Here is a 6,001-nt window from a genome sequence, read left to right as displayed (position 1 = left end):
AAATCTCTCACTAAGATCTGAGATAACCTTGGCTAATCAGACAATACGTAAATGAAAATACCCTGGTTTGCTGCAGCCATTTAAAAGTATTTTTCTGTCTTTCAGACTTTTTTTTTGTTTAAAAGAATAAACTTGTCCTTTTGAAAGTGAGGCTATGATAGGAAGATTGCTAGGTATTGAAGTGCCATGCACACTCTGACTTCCTAGTGGATGAACATTACTTTCTACCTACCAGGTCAGTAAACCTTGTTAAGGTGAATATCAAGTGTCTCTATCTACTTTTACGGTTTGAATATATCAGCTTTGGATAAGCACTGAATAGCCCCCTTCTAACAGCTTTCTAAAAGAAAGAGTGTATTATATCATAGCTCTGTATTTTGGTGTCTTACTCATTTTCTACAAATTAAAAACTTACTTAGAAGCTCCTCTGTAAGGGATGTAAACCAGCACATCAAAAGGGAGATCCAATATGCATCAGTTATTGCCCGTTAACTGTATTCAGCTGACAGAATCAACAGGTTTGCAAATGAGAGAAACCTTCACTTGAAGTCAACCACTTTGTTATGCTAATACATTGCAGCCACCAAAGTGTTTCATGTTCTAGGAAATGTTTGTGACTGTTTTTTTCCTATCTACAAAATGCATATAATTTATTTCTAGGTACATTTTTTTAAAATCTGTCATTTGTATCTTTTCAATTATTGTTTGATATTTGTTATAGCAGTGAGAAACAAGAGAATTGTGTGCTCGACACTCTACAAAGGCACATCAGGTCTACTTTCATGCTAGAAGGGGCTAACATGAATTATACAGCCCCAAGAAGCACAGAAAATACTGTGCAGGTTTTATGCATAATTTATTTTTATTGAGATTTTGTTTCACTGATCAAAGGGATGTGAAACCACTGGAAAATTCAATATCTTAGGCTTGCCTATACTGAGGATGAGGCACAAATGACAAGTGTTCTTACTTACTATGCACGTTTTAGTTGATGGTACTTAAAATCTGTGGGAGAACAAATGTGGCAGATTCAAGCCTATGATTTTTTCTGAGTAAATCAAACAAACTCCCATCACTGTCATTGCCAAAATTTCTTCACTTTTGACTTTCTGATTTTTTCCATTGTTACTGCAACTCAGCACCAATGCAGTTATGGGGTTTTTCTTAGGAACATTCTGAAAATATCTTTCTAAATGTGCCTGAAGTTGCTTAAAATGAATAGTTGAAGTGATGCTTTAGTTCCGTCTCTTAATTCTCTCTTATGATTGTCTTTGCTAAGAAGACTTTTTTGTCCTAGTAAATACTAAGATAAATTTCTAGTAGTAACAGTGCTTTTGAAATTCTCATTTTACTCCCTCCATTATAAAAGTCATTCATCTGAACTTCTCAGTGGTAGTGATGATAGTGTTAAGTTCTTAAAGAAATTTCTCACAATACATAATACTCATCTTTGTCACAACTCGTAAATCCTCTTTTGAGAGGTCATCTCTCCTGCAGCAGAGCGCTGGCTGAAGGAGCTGCCCTGGGTTGGCCAGTCCCAGTGCTGGAAGCAGATGACTCCTAACAAAATTAGAACTCCATCCTGTTCACAACATTTTCCTTATACCTCATCTGATTGGCAGGAGATTAGCCCTTACACTGTATTATTTTTATCCGGCATACTGCTTTTCATTTTTGTCATTTTCTAGATGCCATCTTTTCTAGTTTGTGGCCAGAAAAGCCTGTGACATGGGCAGACCACTTGCTTACTCCATTTCCTGATCTGATCCATAATGGGGCTGTGGTCCCCACTGGGCATTTTTCTTTCATTAACAAGTCAGAAAGAAGAACTTTGGATTCTCACAGGAAGGGAAGAGCTGTAATAGAAGGGAAATAAAGCTGTTCTGGAGAATATGACATATTTTTCTACTTCTCCTGTTCTCCCCCACCACCAAAGGCAAACAAACCTGTTCCTTTTTTTAATAGGCTTTACTTTTTTATTTTAAAAATTAAGCATTATTTCCCAGTCAAACAGTGGGCAAAATCACCACGTAGCAAATCACACCAAAATATGTGTTAATAGATGGAAACAAAATAAATTGTGATTGCTGAAGACTGGAGGAAGGTCAGCTAATTAATATCTCCACACACAGACACACAAATGTCAAGTAATCATTCCCAATTTCCTTCACAAATTTTATTTTGGCAAAACAACTGTTTGTCATCATTGTTTCTGGAGGTATTTTGTAGTGCTGTGTGTTAGTGCTCACTACCCTGGCAGGCAAAATACTCATTTAATGGTTACACTTTGAGGAAGGTACCACTTCAGTTAGCTCATAAGGCAGTGTGTTAGCAAGGTCTCCAAATGTTTCCTGTGAAAAGAAAATCCCAAGGTACTTGTCAGCAACAGGAGTGAGTCACTCAGTAGGATCACATCCTACATCTGAGATTTGAGCCCGTGTATAAAACCTAGGAGTTTGGTTTTATGTCATGTCATGCAATGCTGTCCCTTGTCTCTCTTGCTCCCTATCTCCCCTTGTTCCAAGAATTAAAAAACCCCAAGGTCTCCTTGAAGTGTTTGTCTGTGCATTGAATACTCAAGTGCTGGAAACCAAATAATTTTTTAGCTTCATCAGTACTGAGATTTGCACAGCTCCCACACACCCCTTTTGCACTGCTTTCCCCATGCATGCGCTCAGAGAATGACCACTGCAATTGCCCTGTGCAGGCTGTTGAGCACTGTAAGACTGTCCTGATACACCACTACTGAAAAAAGACAACCCTAAGAAACAAAAAAGATCCAAAAAATAAACCCCAGGGACACTTCAGTGCTTTTCCATTCTACGGGAAAAAAAAAAAAAAAATTGTCTATTATTTTTGAGGGGCAGAGGGGTCAAAGTATAAACACACCCCCCCCCCCCCCCCCACCGTGTGTTGGTCTGCAGGCAGCAGAACTCAGAACCTGTTCAGGCGTGTTGGTATGTGCCTGCTTTAGTTGGCCAGGCTGACTCTTCTGCCGGACTCGAGTCCAACTCCCGTGTGAGCAATTCCCCGCTAGCCCTTCACAGCTCCTCCTGCACCCTGCTCCGTAATGCAGGCTGGCCCACCTGCAGCAAGTGCTGCAGTGTGTAACATTGCTCCTGCAGCGGGCGAAACACACAGAGCTGTCAGATAATGCTGTGTGCCGTGCCAGTGACAACTGGGTCCTGTACCCACAACCTGACAGTGCCTGCCTCTCACAGAACCAGACAGACTTCTGGATCAGATCACCTCTCCATGCAAGGAGATGGTTGGGCTTGGCATTCCAGGCTCCATGCCTAGCATAAGGTTGGATTCGTCTGTGGTTAATGCAGAGGTGGCCTGGACAGCATATTCTTCTGGGCAGCCTCCAGTGAATGTCTCAAGCTATCTAAACCTCCCTTCATGATCTCTCAGCAGTATCTCTGTGAGGAAGCCCTTTCATGTAGTTCCTCCACCATGCAGACTAAGAATGGCAGATGCCACTGTCCTGGAGCAGGAAATTCATTACAGCAGTGACAGACGGCAGAAGCTGCCATCACTTACCCAATTCACTGTCTATACCCTGAACTCTGAGCAGGAGGAAAAGCATTTGTGTCTCCTACCACTCAGTAGAGATTTGGTAGTTGAACAGTGGCAGATTCTCTGTGTTGGGAAGATCGTTCGAACTTTGGTTCCACAACTTAGTACTTTGCCATGTCATCCGACCAGACACTTGACCATGTTATCAGATGGACTCCATGATCTTGGCTGATGTGGGGAAGATGCACAGCTGATTCCCAGGTAAGCTCATGTATGCTTCACATGCATGCTGTCTATGCGAACCTACCTTGTCTGAAAGGTCCCTGAAGGTCTGGCAAACATGTGGCTGTGATGTGCTCTTCTCGTCACCTCCCAGAACACATGCTGGTTCTGCTCACTTGGCACTCAGGTCAGTCATTAACCAAGCCTTCCCTTCCTTTAGCTCACAGTCCAACCATTTAAAGGCTACAGAAATGAGTGCAACCTGCTCAACAATGCCAGGTCCCAATAAAAGGCTCTGATCAATAGGGAAACTTATCCAGGACAGATGAATGTAGCGAAGTGGAACAGCTACTCCCCTTCCTGCTGGCGTAGTTTTCCTCCAAGATCACCCTGCATGTGATTGAAGCTTTCTTTTCTGAAGCCAACGGGTACAGCTCATCAACCATTTCAATCCTGAATCCACAGAGGCTGCTCTCACCTGTCACAAGACTCCTTAGGAGGTCTGCCTTTCTTTCCCTTTACTTTGCTGATACCACTAGTGAATCGACACTTAAAATCCATGAAAGACTCTTTCTATCTTCATCTGTCAGTGAGGACTTGGTTTTGGTGGCAGTCATAGACTCATGGAATGGTTTGGGTTGGAAGGGACCTTTAAAGGTCATCTAGTCCAACCCCCTGCCACGGCCAGGAACATCTTTCACCAGACTAGGTCACTCAAAGCCACATCAAACCTGGCCTTGAACATTTCCAGGGATGGGGCATCCACAGCTTCTTTGGGCAACCTGTTCCAGTGAAGAACTTCTTCCTTTTGTTCAATCTAAGTCTACCCTCTTTCAGTTTAAAACCATTGCCCCTTGTTCTGTCACTACTGATTCTGTCACTTTAAGTCTCTCTCTGTTATCACTAGGACAGAGCTAGATCTTTACTGCAAGCTCTTGTCTACTTCCCAACAGGCTTTTCCCAGAAGTTCAAATCCATGGTTTTGGCCTAACGTTGTATTCATATTCTGTCCAACTCAAGAAATTATCTGCCTGTGTGCTTTCTTATACCAGCTGATGCAACTTTCCTGCCTATCTTGGATGCCAGGCAGGTGCTGGCTTTTTTTTTTTTTTGTTGCTCTTGGTTTTATATTAGGCAGAAGGGATCCTTTAATTTCTTTGTGTCTGTACCTCGACTATCCCCAAGCCCTGAAGCATTCCTGAGGCTTACAAGTGGGGTCCTACTCTGGCCCTGTAAGCTCTGGTGCGTAAGCCAGAGGTGACAAGCAGCGTGACTGTACACACTGATAAGCACTTGACAGGTAATGAATAGTCGCTGACCAACGGCTGGAGCTCACTGACGTACTGCTCATAACACATCTTTCTACTCGTTTCTCTCAGGACAGCTGGAGACTATGGGAGCCACTTAGCACAGCAATGATAAGTGGGACTGGGGAGCAGAGGATGCATCTCATCTCTATTTCCACAGCACGCGGTGCAAGCTCCAGCAAACGTAGTGGAGACAGCAACACCCACAGTGGAAGTACAGCCTGCCATGTTCCTCTAGGTGCTTGCAATGCGGAATCCCTTCACTTCTGCAGTTTAAGAATGACCAAAATCCCCCAGGAAAGCTATCCAGGATCACATCCTCTTAAGAGCTGATTTTTTAAAAGGTCACTATGCCTCTAAACCATTAAGCAGACATTTCTTTAAGCGTCTACACAACAATTAGAAAAAAAGCCCAAAGCAGCACAGATTTGTAGCTGTGTCTGAAGAATACTAGAAATTATTTCAAATGTCGCACTCAGCAGCCACCACTTCCAAGACTATGGACAGCAGCAGGTAAGGCTTGCTTAAATACAGTCACTGAGTAGCTGTTGGCAGCTAAGCCCAACAGTTCCCACGCACTCCTAACCAGATGAGCAGCATTGCTTCCTCCCGCTTCAGAGACATTTTACGCAGTGAAAATCCAGTCATTACTCTACCAAAGCTTTTATGTGTACCTGATAGTCCAATGCTTCATCAGAGCACTAGGTTTGCTTTGTGAGCAATAATTCCTTGCCTGCCCATTTAGATTTCAGGAACACCAAAGAAAAAGTGCCCTTCCCTGTGGACTCTCCAGACTAGGTAGGGAGCAGACCATGGACTGGATGAACAGTAGCTACCTGCTCCTACTGGCCAGCTTTCCTGAGGACACACAGCTGCGCGTGGCTGTCTAAACATATATAAACGGAATAAAGATTCTGTCTGCACCACAGCACATCCAACAAGTTGCCTGTGTT

This window comes from Chlamydotis macqueenii, chromosome 3, assembly GCF_036417535.1.
Source record: "Chlamydotis macqueenii isolate bChlMac1 chromosome 3, bChlMac1.mat, whole genome shotgun sequence".
Classification (NCBI taxonomy): Eukaryota; Metazoa; Chordata; class Aves; order Otidiformes; family Otididae; genus Chlamydotis; species Chlamydotis macqueenii.
The sequence above is the reverse complement of the archived record's forward strand: the minus strand, read 5'-3'. Positions refer to the sequence as shown.